A 20200-nucleotide genomic window follows, 5' to 3' on the forward strand; every position below is an offset into this window, starting at 1 on the left:
GCAATGCATAGAACACCCCATCCCTCTCGCTACCCCATCCCTTACTCAGCCCACAACACCCACAAACTCCTACCCATGTCCCCTGCATGCCCACAACCCCCATACAAATCACTATCAAGCACCCTGTGCACAACCACCAACCCATGCATGAAATGGCAGGAGCACCACAAAACCCAGAATGCACCACTCTGCCCTCACCAAAAGCATCCAAAAGAACACCAAGGGACCCTGCATGCTACCAGATGGGAATGGAACCACCAATAACTCCTAAGCAGTGCTGCAAGGGACATAAAAGTGCAGGACACACACATCTCTGTTCTCACACACACAGGCACCACCACCCATGCCACCCGGACAGAGACATCAAGGAATGCCAGTACTCTACCTGAAGACAAAGGCCCCACTCAGGAGAGTGCAGAGGGATGTATGGATACAGAGGAGAACCCTGGCCCATCCCACAGCCCTGGACACTCACCCTCGAGTAACCCCTCCCAGGACACCACTGACACCCTTACCACTCAGCCACCACCATCAGCTCTGGCCCAACGCCCCCACACCAGTGTCTCCAGGCCACGGACTGGCTGCCCAAAAGTACAGAGCCTTGAGTCTTCACCCACCACCAGGCAGGATGATGATGGGCCCAGTGCAAGTGGGACTGCCAGACCTGTGCAGGGGACACAGGTGCAGGGGGATAGGGACATTGGGATGGGAGCAGTGGGTTAGGGGGGTGGCCCATGGAGGGTTGCTGCTGCCCAGGAGGCCATTGCTGAGGTCCTCGGAGCATACCACCATTCCCAGGACAGGATGACTCAGATCCTGGCCACGCTGGAGGAGAATCAGAGGCTGCAAGTAGTACACCATCACAAGGCCATGGAGCAATGGAAACAGCTCAATGCTACCATGGTCCCCATTGCAGGGGTGCTGCAGCACCAATACAACAGCCAGCCTGAGACCTCCACCCAACAGCAAGCCCCTTACACTAGCTAGGACAATGCCCTGCAATTCACATCTGCAGCTGCTAGTGGACTGGTGGCACTGCCAGAGGACTCACAGGACACCAGCACTCCTTCCACTGCAGCCCAGCTTCCCCCTCGCAAACGTGCCCTCACACCCAGACATTCCTGTGAAACACCAGCAAAGACCAAGCCCACTCTCAGGAAGTGACACTGCCCTGAACTGTCTCCCTTGTGTGCCACTGAGCTACTTTGTCGACATGCAACTGCCCTTTCACCATCTTTCAATGGCCCCTTGGACTATGCCCCTGTGCAATTAACAGCTGTGGAAATGAACCTGAGTATATTGTTCACCATGTGCACACTCCCTTACACTGTCCCATAAGTCATGGATGTTTTTTGTTTATATGGATACACCTGTGCAATCAAAATCTCTGCCCTTCATTAATATGAGCAAACAAATGTAAATGTGATTATAGCTGCCAGTTTCTCTCAAAATGCTGTTTTATTGCATGAGGGGGTCCAACAATCTGCAGTGTTCGAAGTATGTCACACTGTACATTTCATTGCTGTAACACACATGTCCTTCTTCACACATGAAGTCTACACATCACTGGTAAGGGACACCACAGCACTTTGCACGGAAGTCACCCTGAAACATTGCAGTAAACCCATTGGTAAAATAGAACACTATCTCAGAATCAGTGGAAGGATACCCGGATTAGCTGGGTCCTGGAGTTGATGTCTTCCCCCTCCTCTTCCCCATCACTCTCATCCATCCTCTGAGGTGGCAGGGGTGGTTGGACAGCATCCACCTCATCCAGTAGTGGAATAGCTTTCCTCAGAGTCAGGTTGTGCAGCATGCAGCAGGTCACCACTATCTGACACACCTTGTCAGGGACATAGCACAGAGACCCTCCAGAGAGAAGAAGGCAGAGAAATCTTGCCTTCAGCAGTCCCAGGGTTACCTCAATAACCCTCCTAGTGCGACCATGTGCCTCATTATAATGGATTTCTGCATCTGTCCTGGGATTTCTCACAGGTGTCAGGAGCCATTGCATGTTTGGGTAGCCAGAATCCCCTGGAAAAGTGAACAAAAGAGGGTTGAAACACACAAAATATACTTGCATACAGCCTGCCTGTCAGTTATGTAACCTTGTCATACACACTTCCTTATGAGCCAAGTTCTGTTCCCCTGTAGTTGTCCCATCATGTGTGGCACACTGCTGTTTCTCAGGACATAGGAGTCATGGACTGATCCTGGGAACCTTGCATTGACATGAGTTATGGACTGATCAGCTGTACACACCAATTGGACATTAATGGAATGAAAGTTTTTATGATTTCTGTACACCTGTTCATTTACTCTTGGGGGTATGAGGGCTATGTGGGTACCATGAATGGCACCTATCACAAGGGGAATATTTGCAAAAGCATAAAATCCAGTTTTGATGGAGGTGAGATCAGCCCTTTGGGGAAACTGGACATAACTCTGCAGGTGTTACATGAAGGAATCCAGAATTTTGGACAGTATGTGGCTGCCATGCCCACTGTCACTTGGAATGAGCTCGTGGCCATAAGATATAGCACAGATGGTACCTACACAAATGTAGGGATGGCATGGGGATTCCTATTAGCTGGCATTAGAACAGGCTCCATTTGTGCACAGAGTTCCAGGATAGTTGCTGAATTCAGGCGGTAAGTGATGATGATGTGACGTTTGTAGGAGGCTGGACTGGCTTGTAGTGAGTACCAAGGGGTACTTGCACCTTGCACCAGGCCCAGTTATCCCTTATTAGTGTATAGGGTGTCTAGCAGCTTAGGCTGATAGATAATGGTAGCTTAGCAAAGCAGCTCAGGCTGAACTAGGAGACGTGTGAAGCTACTACAGTACCACCTAGTGTCATATGCACAATATCATAAGAAAACACAATACACAGTTATACTAAAAATAAAGGTACTTTATTTTTATGACAATATGCCAAAGTATCTTAGAGTGTACCCTCAGTGAGAGGATAGGAAATATACACAAGATATATATACACAATAGCAAAAATATGCAGTATAGTCTTAGAAAACAGTGCAAACAATGTATAGTTACAATAGGATGCAATGGGGAAACATAGGGATAGGGGCAACACAAACCATATACTCCAAAAGTGGAATGTGAACCACGAATGGACCCCAAACCTATGTGACCTTGTAGAGGGTCGCTGGGACTATCAGAAAATAGTGAGAGTTAGAAAAATAACCCTCCCCAAGACCCTGAAAAGTGAGTGCAAAGTGCACCAAAGTTCCCCTAAGGACAAAATAGTCGTGTTAGAGGGAAAATGCAAGGAAAACACAAATCAGCAATGCAACAACGATGGATTCCTGACTGAGGGTACCTGTGGAACAAGGGGACTAAGTCCAAAAGTTACAAGCAGCTCGGAGATGGGCAGATGCCCAAGAAATGCCAGCGGTTGGTGCAAAGAAGCTCTTACTAGGCTGAAGAACTGTGAATACTGCAGGAACGACAAGGGCTAGAGACTTCCCCTTTGGAGGATGGATCCCCCACGCCTTGGAGAGTCGTGCAGAAGTGTTTTCCCGCCGGATGGACGCCAACAAGCCTTGCTACACGCAAATCGTGCGTTTGGCGTTTTTGGACGCTGCTGGGGCCCAGGAGGGACCAGGAGGTCGCAAATTAGACCTGCAGAGAGAGGGGACGTCCAGCAAGACAAAGAGCCCTCACTGAAGCAGGTAGCACCCGGAGAAGTGCCAGAAACAGGCACTACGAGGATGCGTGAAACGGTGCTCGCCGAAGTTGCACAAAGGAGTCCCACGTCGCCGGAGACCAACTTAGAAAGTCGTGCAATGCAGGTTAGAGTGCCGTGGACCCAGGCTTGGCTGTGCACGAAGGATTTCCGCCGGAAGTGCACAGGGGCCGGAGTAGCTTGCAAAGTCGCGGTTCCCAGCAATGCAGCCCAGCGAGGTGAGGCAAGGACTTACCTCCACCAAACTTGGGCTGCAGAGTCACTGGACTGTGGCGGTCACTTGGACGGTGTCGCTGGATTCGAGGGACCTCGCTCGTCGTGCTGAGAGGAGACCCAAGGGACCGGAAATGCAGCTTTTTGGTGCCTGCGGTTGCAGGGGGAAGATTCCGTCGACCCACGGGAGATTTCTTCGGAGCTTCTGGTGCAGAGAGGAGGCAGACTACCCCCACAGCATGCACAAGCAGGAAAACAGTCGAGAAGGCGGCAGGATCAGCGTTACAGAGTTGCAGTAGTCGTCTTTGCTACTATGTTGCAGGTTTGCAGGCTTCCAGCGCGGTCAGCGGTCGATTCCTTATCAGAAGGTGAAGAGGGAGATGCAGAGGAACTCGGCTGAGCTCATGCATTCGTTATCTAAAGTTTCCCCAGAGACAGAGACCCTAAATAGCCAGAAAAGAGGGTTTGGCTACCTAGGAGAGAGGAAAGGCTACTAACACCTGAAGGAGCCTATCAGCAGGAGTCTCTGACGTCACCTGGTGGCACTGGCCACTCAGAGCAGTCCAGTGTGCCAGCAGCACCTCTGTTTCCAAGATGGCAGAGGTCTGGAGCACACTGGAGGAGCTCTGGACACCTCCCAGGGGAGGTGCAGGTCAGGGGAGTGGTCACTCCCCTTTCCTTTGTCCAGTTTCGCGCCAGAGCAGGGGCTAAGGGGTCCCTGAACCGGTGTAGACTGGCTTATGCAGAATTGGGCACATCTGTGACCAACAAAGCATTTCCAGAGGCTGGGGGAGGCTACTCCTCCCCTGCCTTCACACCATTTTCCAAAGGGAGAGGGTGTCACACCCTCTCTCAGAGGAAGTTCTTTGTTCTGCCATCCTGGGCCAGGCCTGGCTGGACCCCAGGAGGGCAGCTGCCTGTCTGAGGGGTTGGCAGCAGCAGCAGCTGCAGAGAAACCCCAGGAAGGGCAGTCTGGCAGTACCAGGGTCTGTGCTACAGACCACTGGGATCATGGAATTGTACCAATAATGCCAGGATGGCATAGAGGGGGCAATTCCATGATCATAGACATGTTACATGGCCATATTCGGAGTTACCATGGTGAAGCTACATATAGGTAGTGACCTATATGTAGTGCACGCGTGTAATGGTGTCCCCTCACTCACAAAGTTCAGTGAATTGGCTCTGAACAATGTGGGGGCACCTTGGCTAGTGCCAGGGTTCCCTCACACTAAGTAACTTTGCACCTAACCTTTACCAGGTAAAGGTTAGACATATAGGTGACTTATAAGTTACTTAAGTGCAGTGTAAAATGGCTGTGAAACAACGTGGACGTTATTTCACTCAGGCTGCAGTGGCAGGCCTGTGTAAGGATTGTCAGAGCTCCCTATGGGTGGCAAAAGAAATGCTGCAGCCCATAGGGATCTCCTGGAACCCCAATACCCTGGGTACCTCAGTACCATATACTAGGGAATTATAAGGGTGTTCCAGTAAGCCAATGTAAATTGGTAAAATTGGTCACTAGCCTGTTAGTGACAATTTAAAAGTAATGAGAGAGCATAACCACTGAGGTTCTGGTTAGCAGAGCCTCAGTGAGACAGTTAGGCACCACACAGGGAACATATACATGCACACCTATGAGCACTGGGGCCCTGTGTGACAGGGTCCCAGTGACACATACATATAGGCCACAAACCTATGAGCACTGGGGTCCTGACCAGCAGGATCCCAGTGACACATAACAAACATACTGAAAACATAGTGTTTTCACTATGAGCACTGGGGCCTAGCCATCAGGATCCCAGTGAGACAGTGAAAACAGTGACAAACATCCTGACATACACTCACAAACAGGCCAAAAGTGGGGGTAACAAGGCTAGAAAGAGGCTACCTTCTCACACAACCCCCCCCCCAAACAAAGGACAATAAGGCTAACCTTGGCCAGTTGAGACTTTATTGTCTAAGTGGTGATAAGTAGAGAGTAGCTCTGCAATAGACTGGTTACTCCCTTTATCATCCACTATATGGTTACTTCCCTGTGGGGATGTAAACCACCCTGTTTGAAGTTTTTTAGCTAAGCAACAATGTGAAGATGTATTTTCAGAGTTTCTATCAGTAAGTTTTAGTTTAGAGCAGTGGGAATTGTCCACTGAACCTATTTGTAGTGATGGAAATGCCAGACAGGGATGCTGTCTCAGAAAAGCCATAGCTGGGCAAAATCTTTGTCCATATGGCTGGAAGAGAGAACAGGGATGCTGTTTCTCTTGGGTTGGAGCAGGGCAGGGATGCTGTCCTATCAGCTCCACACTAGGGCAGGGATGCTGTCCTAAGTGTTGTGAGGCAGTGCAGAGTTTCTGCACTAAAGTTTCTCTGGGAGGGTTGGAGGGATGCTCCATGTTAACTAAAATGGTGCTCTTTTTCTCACCAATGTTAGTTATCCCACAGAGAGGTACTTCCACCTCAGGGAGTCCAGCTTTGCCAGCTGATGATTCCCTTGGAACAGGTGCCACCCCAGGAGAGGTTTCTCCCACCACAGGAATAGTATCCTGAATGGTAGGGTGGTTAGGGGATACTGTGATACCCTTTTTACCTGTTGATGGAGAGGGATCCTGAGTTTTCAGGCCTTCTCTCCTTTGCTTTTTCATTTCACTTGAAATGAGAGGGAACAATTCCTCAGGGATGCCCAGCATGGCTGCATGGGCATAAAACTCTACATCAGCCCAACCTGAGGCCTCTAGGTCATTACCTAAGAGACAGTCTACAGGTAAGCTAGGTGATACCACCACCTGCTTAGGGCCAGTAACTCCACCCCAACTAAACTGAATTATAGCTAAGGGAAGAAACTTAGTGGAGTTATGGACATCAATAATTTTATACTGTTGTCCAATGATGTGTTGATCAGGGTGCACTAGGTTTTCAGTCACCAAAGTGAAACTGGCACCTGTGTCCCTGTAGGCCAAGGCCTCAACACCATTTATTGAAACTGTCTGCCTGTACTTATCCATTGTAAGGGGACAAGCAGCCAGTGTGGCAAGGCCAGTGCCACTAGGTGTGACAGAAACTGTCTTGGGACTGATGACATCAGTTTCCACTATGGACCCATAAGTGAACCCAACTACACCCTTTGCTTGACTGTTGCCAGCAGTCCCACCACTAGTACCACTACTGCTAGGGGCACTAGAGCTTGATGTATTAGTGGTGGTAGGCTCAGGGGGTTTACCTGGACAGGACTTATCCCCTGGCCTATGGCCTCTATTTTCACACACAAAGCACCAAGGCTTTTTAATGTGTGCAGGTTGGGAAGAAGAGGAAGAATTTGTTTTATCCCCACCCTCTGAAGAGTGTTTAAGATTTGAAGTGGGATCTTTGGTTTTACCCTTATCCCATGCTTATCTTGAGATTTTTCACCATCTTTCTTCTTATTGCCATCTTTGTCACCCCCTGTATGAACTTTTCTGTTCACTCTTGTTCTGACCCATTTGTCTGCCTTCTTTCCCAATTCTTGGGGAGAGGTCAGATCAGAGTCCACCAAGTACTGGTGCAACAAATCAGACACACAATTATTAAGAATATGCTCTCTCAGGATCAAGTTATACAGGCTGTCATAATCAGTAACTTTACTGCCATGTAACCACCCCTCCAAGGCCTTCACTGCCTGGTCAATGAAATCAACCCAGTCTTGTGAAGACTCCTTTTTGGTACCTCTGAACTTTATCCTGTACTGTTCAGTGGTTAAGCCATAACCATCCAGGAGTGCATTCTTAAGAACTTGGAAATTGTTAGCATCATTTTCTTTTACAGTAAGGAGCCTATCCCTACCTTTTCCAGTAAATGATAGCCATAGGATAGCAGCCCACTGCTTTTGAGGGACATCCTGTACAGCACAGGCCCTCTCAAGTGCAGCAAACCACTTGTTAATGTCATCCCCCTCCTTGTAAGGGGGAACTATCTTGTGCAGATTCCTGGAATCATGCTCTTTTGCAGGATGACTATGGGGAATACTGCTGCTGCCACCATGGGTATCTAAACCCATCTTCTGTCTTTCCCTCTCTATTTCTAAAGACTGTCTATCCAAATCCAGATGTTGCTTCTTGAGCTTCAGTCTGGTTTGCTCCACTCTCAATCTATTGAGCTCCCTTTCTAACAATCTGTCATCAGGGTGGGTGGGAGGGACATTTCTAGATACAGAGGTATGATGGGAATGAACAGAAGGAGACCTGTCCCTTACAAGGGGCACCCTAACAGCTTGGCTACCAGCATAATGTGAGAGCACATCATCAGTATGATGTGATTCAACCTCTGTACCAACTATGCTAGACTGTCTAGTAATGGGCAGGCTGAGAAGTTTCTTTCCTGAACCTTTTCCTGGGGGAGTCCCTGGATCAGATTGAGAACCATTAGCTACTTTTTCTACAGATTGGGCACTTATGGCCTTATCCTGTACTCTAAGCATATTAATTAACAGTTCTAAGGAAGGATTCTTCCCTACACTCAAACCTCTCTCTATGCAGAGACTCCTTGCTCCTTTCCAGCTAAGGTGATCATATGCAAGTTTGGACAGTTCAACATTTTGGCCTGTGCCAGACATTTTTAGAGAGAGTTAAAGTGATAGACAAAGAGAAAAAAGTTTTCAGAACTTTTTGGAAAGACAGAAAAAAACTTTTTAAACTTTTAAGAACTTTTTGAAAGTTTAGTAGTACTTTTCAGCACTTAGAAAAGAGTGAAAAGAGGAAATGCAAAACTTTTTGGCTATGTGTATATACACTGACCTTGTTTTGTATATTTTTCTCTTATGAAAAGTACAATGACAAGAGTGGTAAGTAGTCTCAAGCACTTATCCCACCACTGCACAACCAATGTAGGAGGCTGGACTGGCTTGTAGTGAGTACCAAGGGGTACTTGCACCTTGCACCAGGCCCAGTTATCCCTTATTAGTGTATAGGGTGTCTAGCAGCTTAGGCTGATAGATAATGGTAGCTTAGCAAAGCAGCTCAGGCTGAACTAGGAGACGTGTGAAGCTACTACAGTACCACCTAGTGTCATATGCACAATATCATAAGAAAACACAATACACAGTTATACTAAAAATAAAGGTACTTTATTTTTATGACAATATGCCAAAGTATCTTAGAGTGTACCCTCAGTGAGAGGATAGGAAATATACACAAGATATATATACACAATAGCAAAAATATGCAGTATAGTCTTAGAAAACAGTGCAAACAATGTATAGTTACAATAGGATGCAATGGGGAAACATAGGGATAGGGGCAACACAAACCATATACTCCAAAAGTGGAATGTGAACCACGAATGGACCCCAAACCTATGTGACCTTGTAGAGGGTCGCTGGGACTATCAGAAAATAGTGAGAGTTAGAAAAATAACCCTCCCCAAGACCCTGAAAAGTGAGTGCAAAGTGCACCAAAGTTCCCCTAAGGACAAAATAGTCGTGTTAGAGGGAAAATGCAAGGAAAACACAAATCAGCAATGCAACAACGATGGATTCCTGACTGAGGGTACCTGTGGAACAAGGGGACCAAGTCCAAAAGTTACAAGCAGCTCGGAGATGGGCAGATGCCCAAGAAATGCCAGCGGTTGGTGCAAAGAAGCTCTTACTAGGCTGAAGAACTGTGAATACTGCAGGAACGACAAGGGCTAGAGACTTCCCCTTTGGAGGATGGATCCCCCACGCCTTGGAGAGTCGTGCAGAAGTGTTTTCCCGCCGGATGGACGCCAACAAGCCTTGCTACACGCAAATCGTGCGTTTGGCGTTTTTGGACGCTGCTGGGGCCCAGGAGGGACCAGGAGGTCGCAAATTGGACCTGCAGAGAGAGGGGACGTCCAGCAAGACAAAGAGCCCTCACTGAAGCAGGTAGCACCCGGAGAAGTGCCAGAAACAGGCACTACGAGGATGCGTGAAACGGTGCTCGCCGAAGTTGCACAAAGGAGTCCCACGTCGCCGGAGACCAACTTAGAAAGTCGTGCAATGCAGGTTAGAGTGCCGTGGACCCAGGCTTGGCTGTGCACGAAGGATTTCCGCCGGAAGTGCACAGGGGCCGGAGTAGCTTGCAAAGTCGCGGTTCCCAGCAATGCAGCCCAGCGAGGTGAGGCAAGGACTTACCTCCACCAAACTTGGGCTGCAGAGTCACTGGACTGTGGCGGTCACTTGGACGGTGTCGCTGGATTCGAGGGACCTCGCTCGTCGTGCTGAGAGGAGACCCAAGGGACCGGAAATGCAGCTTTTTGGTGCCTGCGGTTGCAGGGGGAAGATTCCGTCGACCCACGGGAGATTTCTTCGGAGCTTCTGGTGCAGAGAGGAGGCAGACTACCCCCACAGCATGCACAAGCAGGAAAACAGTCGAGAAGGCGGCAGGATCAGCGTTACAGAGTTGCAGTAGTCGTCTTTGCTACTATGTTGCAGGTTTGCAGGCTTCCAGCGCGGTCAGCGGTCGATTCCTTATCAGAAGGTGAAGAGGGAGATGCAGAGGAACTCGGCTGAGCTCATGCATTCGTTATCTAAAGTTTCCCCAGAGACAGAGACCCTAAATAGCCAGAAAAGAGGGTTTGGCTACCTAGGAGAGAGGAAAGGCTACTAACACCTGAAGGAGCCTATCAGCAGGAGTCTCTGACGTCACCTGGTGGCACTGGCCACTCAGAGCAGTCCAGTGTGCCAGCAGCACCTCTGTTTCCAAGATGGCAGAGGTCTGGAGCACACTGGAGGAGCTCTGGACACCTCCCAGGGGAGGTGCAGGTCAGGGGAGTGGTCACTCCCCTTTCCTTTGTCCAGTTTCGCGCCAGAGCAGGGGCTAAGGGGTCCCTGAACCGGTGTAGACTGGCTTATGCAGAATTGGGCACATCTGTGACCAACAAAGCATTTCCAGAGGCTGGGGGAGGCTACTCCTCCCCTGCCTTCACACCATTTTCCAAAGGGAGAGGGTGTCACACCCTCTCTCAGAGGAAGTTCTTTGTTCTGCCATCCTGGGCCAGGCCTGGCTGGACCCCAGGAGGGCAGCTGCCTGTCTGAGGGGTTGGCAGCAGCAGCAGCTGCAGAGAAACCCCAGGAAGGGCAGTCTGGCAGTACCAGGGTCTGTGCTACAGACCACTGGGATCATGGAATTGTACCAATAATGCCAGGATGGCATAGAGGGGGCAATTCCATGATCATAGACATGTTACATGGCCATATTCGGAGTTACCATGGTGAAGCTACATATAGGTAGTGACCTATATGTAGTGCACGCGTGTAATGGTGTCCCCTCACTCACAAAGTTCAGTGAATTGGCTCTGAACAATGTGGGGGCACCTTGGCTAGTGCCAGGGTGCCCTCACACTAAGTAACTTTGCACCTAACCTTTACCAGGTAAAGGTTAGACATATAGGTGACTTATAAGTTACTTAAGTGCAGTGTAAAATGGCTGTGAAACAACGTGGACGTTATTTCACTCAGGCTGCAGTGGCAGGCCTGTGTAAGGATTGTCAGAGCTCCCTATGGGTGGCAAAAGAAATGCTGCAGCCCATAGGGATCTCCTGGAACCCCAATACCCTGGGTACCTCAGTACCATATACTAGGGAATTATAAGGGTGTTCCAGTAAGCCAATGTAAATTGGTAAAATTGGTCACTAGCCTGTTAGTGACAATTTAAAAGTAATGAGAGAGCATAACCACTGAGGTTCTGGTTAGCAGAGCCTCAGTGAGACAGTTAGGCACCACACAGGGAACATATACATGCACACCTATGAGCACTGGGGCCCTGTGTGACAGGGTCCCAGTGACACATACATATAGGCCACAAACCTATGAGCACTGGGGTCCTGACCAGCAGGATCCCAGTGACACATAACAAACATACTGAAAACATAGTGTTTTCACTATGAGCACTGGGGCCTAGCCATCAGGATCCCAGTGAGACAGTGAAAACAGTGACAAACATCCTGACATACACTCACAAACAGGCCAAAAGTGGGGGTAACAAGGCTAGAAAGAGGCTACCTTCTCACACAACCCCCCCCCAAACAAAGGACAATAAGGCTAACCTTGGCCAGTTGAGACTTTATTGTCTAAGTGGTGATAAGTAGAGAGTAGCTCTGCAATAGACTGGTTACTCCCTTTATCATCCACTATATGGTTACTTCCCTGTGGGGATGTAAACCACCCTGTTTGAAGTTTTTTAGCTAAGCAACAATGTGAAGATGTATTTTCAGAGTTTCTATCAGTAAGTTTTAGTTTAGAGCAGTGGGAATTGTCCACTGAACCTATTTGTAGTGATGGAAATGCCAGACAGGGATGCTGTCTCAGAAAAGCCATAGCTGGGCAAAAACTTTGTCCATATGGCTGGAAGAGAGAACAGGGATGCTGTTTCTCTTGGGTTGGAGCAGGGCAGGGATGCTGTCCTATCAGCTCCACACTAGGGCAGGGATGCTGTCCTAAGTGTTGTGAGGCAGTGCAGAGTTTCTGCACTAAAGTTTCTCTGGGAGGGTTGGAGGGATGCTCCATGTTAACTAAAATGGTGCTCTTTTTCTCACCAATGTTAGTTATCCCACAGAGAGGTACTTCCACCTCAGGGAGTCCAGCTTTGCCAGCTGATGATTCCCTTGGAACAGGTGCCACCCCAGGAGAGGTTTCTCCCACCACAGGAATAGTATCCTGAATGGTAGGGTGGTTAGGGGATACTGTGATACCCTTTTTACCTGTTGATGGAGAGGGATCCTGAGTTTTCAGGCCTTCTCTCCTTTGCTTTTTCATTTCACTTGAAATGAGAGGGAACAATTCCTCAGGGATGCCCAGCATGGCTGCATGGGCATAAAACTCTACATCAGCCCAACCTGAGGCCTCTAGGTCATTACCTAAGAGACAGTCTACAGGTAAGCTAGGTGATACCACCACCTGCTTAGGGCCAGTAACTCCACCCCAACTAAACTGAATTATAGCTAAGGGAAGAAACTTAGTGGAGTTATGGACATCAATAATTTTATACTGTTGTCCAATGATGTGTTGATCAGGGTGCACTAGGTTTTCAGTCACCAAAGTGAAACTGGCACCTGTGTCCCTGTAGGCCAAGGCCTCAACACCATTTATTGAAACTGTCTGCCTGTACTTATCCATTGTAAGGGGACAAGCAGCCAGTGTGGCAAGGCCAGTGCCACTAGGTGTGACAGAAACTGTCTTGGGACTGATGACATCAGTTTCCACTATGGACCCATAAGTGAACCCAACTACACCCTTTGCTTGACTGTTGCCAGCAGTCCCACCACTAGTACCACTACTGCTAGGGGCACTAGAGCTTGATGTATTAGTGGTGGTAGGCTCAGGGGGTTTACCTGGACAGGACTTATCCCCTGGCCTATGGCCTCTATTTTCACACACAAAGCACCAAGGCTTTTTAATGTGTGCAGGTTGGGAAGAAGAGGAAGAATTTGTTTTATCCCCACCCTCTGAAGAGTGTTTAAGATTTGAAGTGGGATCTTTGGTTTTACCGTTATCCCCATGCTTATCTTGAGATTTTTCACCATCTTTCTTCTTATTGCCATCTTTGTCACCCCCTGTATGAACTTTTCTGTTCACTCTTGTTCTGACCCATTTGTCTGCCTTCTTTCCCAATTCTTGGGGAGAGGTCAGATCAGAGTCCACCAAGTACTGGTGCAACAAATCAGACACACAATTATTAAGAATATGCTCTCTCAGGATCAAGTTATACAGGCTGTCATAATCAGTAACTTTACTGCCATGTAACCACCCCTCCAAGGCCTTCACTGCCTGGTCAATGAAATCAACCCAGTCTTGTGAAGACTCCTTTTTGGTACCTCTGAACTTTATCCTGTACTGTTCAGTGGTTAAGCCATAACCATCCAGGAGTGCATTCTTAAGAACTTGGAAATTGTTAGCATCATTTTCTTTTACAGTAAGGAGCCTATCCCTACCTTTTCCAGTAAATGATAGCCATAGGATAGCAGCCCACTGCTTTTGAGGGACATCCTGTACAGCACAGGCCCTCTCAAGTGCAGCAAACCACTTGTTAATGTCATCCCCCTCCTTGTAAGGGGGAACTATCTTGTGCAGATTCCTGGAATCATGCTCTTTTGCAGGATGACTATGGGGAATACTGCTGCTGCCACCATGGGTATCTAAACCCATCTTCTGTCTTTCCCTCTCTATTTCTAAAGACTGTCTATCCAAATCCAGATGTTGCTTCTTGAGCTTCAGTCTGGTTTGCTCCACTCTCAATCTATTGAGCTCCCTTTCTAACAATCTGTCATCAGGGTGGGTGGGAGGGACATTTCTAGATACAGAGGTATGATGGGAATGAACAGAAGGAGACCTGTCCCTTACAAGGGGCACCCTAACAGCTTGGCTACCAGCATAATGTGAGAGCACATCATCAGTATGATGTGATTCAACCTCTGTACCAACTATGCTAGACTGTCTAGTAATGGGCAGGCTGAGAAGTTTCTTTCCTGAACCTTTTCCTGGGGGAGTCCCTGGATCAGATTGAGAACCATTAGCTACTTTTTCTACAGATTGGGCACTTATGGCCTTATCCTGTACTCTAAGCATATTAATTAACAGTTCTAAGGAAGGATTCTTCCCTACACTCAAACCTCTCTCTATGCAGAGACTCCTTGCTCCTTTCCAGCTAAGGTGATCATATGCAAGTTTGGACAGTTCAACATTTTGGCCTGTGCCAGACATTTTTAGAGAGAGTTAAAGTGATAGACAAAGAGAAAAAAGTTTTCAGAACTTTTTGGAAAGACAGAAAAAAACTTTTTAAACTTTTAAGAACTTTTTGAAAGTTTAGTAGTACTTTTCAGCACTTAGAAAAGAGTGAAAAGAGGAAATGCAAAACTTTTTGGCTATGTGTATATACACTGACCTTGTTTTGTATATTTTTCTCTTATGAAAAGTACAATGACAAGAGTGGTAAGTAGTCTCAAGCACTTATCCCACCACTGCACAACCAATGTAGGAGGCTGGACTGGCTTGTAGTGAGTACCAAGGGGTACTTGCACCTTGCACCAGGCCCAGTTATCCCTTATTAGTGTATAGGGTGTCTAGCAGCTTAGGCTGATAGATAATGGTAGCTTAGCAAAGCAGCTCAGGCTGAACTAGGAGACGTGTGAAGCTACTACAGTACCACCTAGTGTCATATGCACAATATCATAAGAAAACACAATACACAGTTATACTAAAAATAAAGGTACTTTATTTTTATGACAATATGCCAAAGTATCTTAGAGTGTACCCTCAGTGAGAGGATAGGAAATATACACAAGATATATATACACAATAGCAAAAATATGCAGTATAGTCTTAGAAAACAGTGCAAACAATGTATAGTTACAATAGGATGCAATGGGGAAACATAGGGATAGGGGCAACACAAACCATATACTCCAAAAGTGGAATGTGAACCACGAATGGACCCCAAACCTATGTGACCTTGTAGAGGGTCGCTGGGACTATCAGAAAATAGTGAGAGTTAGAAAAATAACCCTCCCCAAGACCCTGAAAAGTGAGTGCAAAGTGCACCAAAGTTCCCCTAAGGACAAAATAGTCGTGTTAGAGGGAAAATGCAAGGAAAACACAAATCAGCAATGCAACAACGATGGATTCCTGACTGAGGGTACCTGTGGAACAAGGGGACCAAGTCCAAAAGTTACAAGCAGCTCGGAGATGGGCAGATGCCCAAGAAATGCCAGCGGTTGGTGCAAAGAAGCTCTTACTAGGCTGAAGAACTGTGAATACTGCAGGAACGACAAGGGCTAGAGACTTCCCCTTTGGAGGATGGATCCCCCACGCCTTGGAGAGTCGTGCAGAAGTGTTTTCCCGCCGGATGGACGCCAACAAGCCTTGCTACACGCAAATCGTGCGTTTGGCGTTTTTGGACGCTGCTGGGGCCCAGGAGGGACCAGGAGGTCGCAAATTGGACCTGCAGAGAGAGGGGACGTCCAGCAAGACAAAGAGCCCTCACTGAAGCAGGTAGCACCCGGAGAAGTGCCAGAAACAGGCACTACGAGGATGCGTGAAACGGTGCTCGCCGAAGTTGCACAAAGGAGTCCCACGTCGCCGGAGACCAACTTAGAAAGTCGTGCAATGCAGGTTAGAGTGCCGTGGACCCAGGCTTGGCTGTGCACGAAGGATTTCCGCCGGAAGTGCACAGGGGCCGGAGTAGCTTGCAAAGTCGCGGTTCCCAGCAATGCAGCCCAGCGAGGTGAGGCAAGGACTTACCTCCACCAAACTTGGGCTGCAGAGTCACTGGACTGTGGCGGTCACTTGGACGGTGTCGCTGGATTCGAGGGACCTCGCTCGTCGTGCTGAGAGGAGACCCAAGGGACCGGAAATGCAGCTTTTTGGTGCCTGCGGTTGCAGGGGGAAGATTCCGTCGACCCACGGGAGATTTCTTCGGAGCTTCTGGTGCAGAGAGGAGGCAGACTACCCCCACAGCATGCACAAGCAGGAAAACAGTCGAGAAGGCGGCAGGATCAGCGTTACAGAGTTGCAGTAGTCGTCTTTGCTACTATGTTGCAGGTTTGCAGGCTTCCAGCGCGGTCAGCGGTCGATTCCTTATCAGAAGGTGAAGAGGGAGATGCAGAGGAACTCGGCTGAGCTCATGCATTCGTTATCTAAAGTTTCCCCAGAGACAGAGACCCTAAATAGCCAGAAAAGAGGGTTTGGCTACCTAGGAGAGAGGAAAGGCTACTAACACCTGAAGGAGCCTATCAGCAGGAGTCTCTGACGTCACCTGGTGGCACTGGCCACTCAGAGCAGTCCAGTGTGCCAGCAGCACCTCTGTTTCCAAGATGGCAGAGGTCTGGAGCACACTGGAGGAGCTCTGGACACCTCCCAGGGGAGGTGCAGGTCAGGGGAGTGGTCACTCCCCTTTCCTTTGTCCAGTTTCGCGCCAGAGCAGGGGCTAAGGGGTCCCTGAACCGGTGTAGACTGGCTTATGCAGAATTGGGCACATCTGTGACCAACAAAGCATTTCCAGAGGCTGGGGGAGGCTACTCCTCCCCTGCCTTCACACCATTTTCCAAAGGGAGAGGGTGTCACACCCTCTCTCAGAGGAAGTTCTTTGTTCTGCCATCCTGGGCCAGGCCTGGCTGGACCCCAGGAGGGCAGCTGCCTGTCTGAGGGGTTGGCAGCAGCAGCAGCTGCAGAGAAACCCCAGGAAGGGCAGTCTGGCAGTACCAGGGTCTGTGCTACAGACCACTGGGATCATGGAATTGTACCAATAATGCCAGGATGGCATAGAGGGGGCAATTCCATGATCATAGACATGTTACATGGCCATATTCGGAGTTACCATGGTGAAGCTACATATAGGTAGTGACCTATATGTAGTGCACGCGTGTAATGGTGTCCCCTCACTCACAAAGTTCAGTGAATTGGCTCTGAACAATGTGGGGGCACCTTGGCTAGTGCCAGGGTGCCCTCACACTAAGTAACTTTGCACCTAACCTTTACCAGGTAAAGGTTAGACATATAGGTGACTTATAAGTTACTTAAGTGCAGTGTAAAATGGCTGTGAAACAACGTGGACGTTATTTCACTCAGGCTGCAGTGGCAGGCCTGTGTAAGGATTGTCAGAGCTCCCTATGGGTGGCAAAAGAAATGCTGCAGCCCATAGGGATCTCCTGGAACCCCAATACCCTGGGTACCTCAGTACCATATACTAGGGAATTATAAGGGTGTTCCAGTAAGCCAATGTAAATTGGTAAAATTGGTCACTAGCCTGTTAGTGACAATTTAAAAGTAATGAGAGAGCATAACCACTGAGGTTCTGGTTAGCAGAGCCTCAGTGAGACAGTTAGGCACCACACAGGGAACATATACATGCACACCTATGAGCACTGGGGCCCTGTGTGACAGGGTCCCAGTGACACATACATATAGGCCACAAACCTATGAGCACTGGGGTCCTGACCAGCAGGATCCCAGTGACACATAACAAACATACTGAAAACATAGTGTTTTCACTATGAGCACTGGGGCCTAGCCATCAGGATCCCAGTGAGACAGTGAAAACAGTGACAAACATCCTGACATACACTCACAAACAGGCCAAAAGTGGGGGTAACAAGGCTAGAAAGAGGCTACCTTCTCACACAACCCCCCCCCAAACAAAGGACAATAAGGCTAACCTTGGCCAGTTGAGACTTTATTGTCTAAGTGGTGATAAGTAGAGAGTAGCTCTGCAATAGACTGGTTACTCCCTTTATCATCCACTATATGGTTACTTCCCTGTGGGGATGTAAACCACCCTGTTTGAAGTTTTTTAGCTAAGCATCAATGTGAAGATGTATTTTCAGAGTTTCTATCAGTAAGTTTTAGTTTAGAGCAGTGGGAATTGTCCACTGAACCTATTTGTAGTGATGGAAATGCCAGACAGGGATGCTGTCTCAGAAAAGCCATAGCTGGGCAAAAACTTTGTCCATATGGCTGGAAGAGAGAACAGGGATGCTGTTTCTCTTGGGTTGGAGCAGGGCAGGGATGCTGTCCTATCAGCTCCACACTAGGGCAGGGATGCTGTCCTAAGTGTTGTGAGGCAGTGCAGAGTTTCTGCACTAAAGTTTCTCTGGGAGGGTTGGAGGGATGCTCCATGTTAACTAAAATGGTGCTCTTTTTCTCACCAATGTTAGTTATCCCACAGAGAGGTACTTCCACCTCAGGGAGTCCAGCTTTGCCAGCTGATGATTCCCTTGGAACAGGTGCCACCCCAGGAGAGGTTTCTCCCACCACAGGAATAGTATCCTGAATGGTAGGGTGGTTAGGGGATACTGTGATACCCTTTTTACCTGTTGATGGAGAGGGATCCTGAGTTTTCAGGCCTTCTCTCCTTTGCTTTTTCATTTCACTTGAAATGAGAGGGAACAATTCCTCAGGGATGCCCAGCATGGCTGCATGGGCATAAAACTCTACATCAGCCCAACCTGAGGCCTCTAGGTCATTACCTAAGAGACAGTCTACAGGTAAGCTAGGTGATACCACCACCTGCTTAGGGCCAGTAACTCCACCCCAACTAAACTGAATTATAGCTAAGGGAAGAAACTTAGTGGAGTTATGGACATCAATAATTTTATACTGTTGTCCAATGATGTGTTGATCAGGGTGCACTAGGTTTTCAGTCACCAAAGTGAAACTGGCACCTGTGTCCCTGTAGGCCAAGGCCTCAACACCATTTATTGAAACTGTCTGCCTGTACTTATCCATTGTAAGGGGACAAGCAGCCAGTGTGGCAAGGCCAGTGCCACTAGGTGTGACAGAAACTGTCTTGGGACTGATGACATCAGTTTCCACTATGGACCCATAAGTGAACCCAACTACACCCTTTGCTTGACTGTTGCCAGCAGTCCCACCACTAGTACCACTACTGCTAGGGGCACTAGAGCTTGATGTATTAGTGGTGGTAGGCTCAGGGGGTTTACCTGGACAGGACTTATCCCCTGGCCTATGGCCTCTATTTTCACACACAAAGCACCAAGGCTTTTTAATGTGTGCAGGTTGGGAAGAAGAGGAAGAATTTGTTTTATCCCCACCCTCTGAAGAGTGTTTAAGATTTGAAGTGGGATCTTTGGTTTTACCCTTATCCCCATGCTTATCTTGAGATTTTTCACCATCTTTCTTCTTATTGCCATCTTTGTCACCCCCTGTATGAACTTTTCTGTTCACTCTTGTTCTGACCCATTTGTCTGCCTTCTTTCCCAATTCTTGGGGAGAGGTCAGATCAGAGTCCACCAAGTACTGGTGCAACAAATCAGACACACAATTATTAAGAATATGCTCTCTCAGGATCAAGTTATACAGGCTGTCATAATCAGTAACTTTACTGCCATGTAACCACCCCTCCAAGGCCTTCACTGCCTGGTCAATGAAATCAACCCAGTCTTGTGAAGACTCCTTTTTGGTACCTCTGAACTTTATCCTGTACTGTTCAGTGGTTAAGCCATAACCATCCAGGAGTGCATTCTTAAGAACTTGGAAATTGTTAGCATCATTTTCTTTTACAGTAAGGAGCCTATCCCTACCTTTTCCAGTAAATGATAGCCATAGGATAGCAGCCCACTGCTTTTGAGGGACATCCTGTACAGCACAGGCCCTCTCAAGTGCAGCAAACCACTTGTTAATGTCATCCCCCTCCTTGTAAGGGGGAACTATCTTGTGCAGATTCCTGGAATCATGCTCTTTTGCAGGATGACTATGGGGAATACTGCTGCTGCCACCATGGGTATCTAAACCCATCTTCTGTCTTTCCCTCTCTATTTCTAAAGACTATCTATCCAAAT

Source organism: Pleurodeles waltl, chromosome 4_1 (genome assembly GCF_031143425.1).
Source record: "Pleurodeles waltl isolate 20211129_DDA chromosome 4_1, aPleWal1.hap1.20221129, whole genome shotgun sequence".
Classification (NCBI taxonomy): domain Eukaryota; kingdom Metazoa; phylum Chordata; class Amphibia; order Caudata; family Salamandridae; genus Pleurodeles; species Pleurodeles waltl.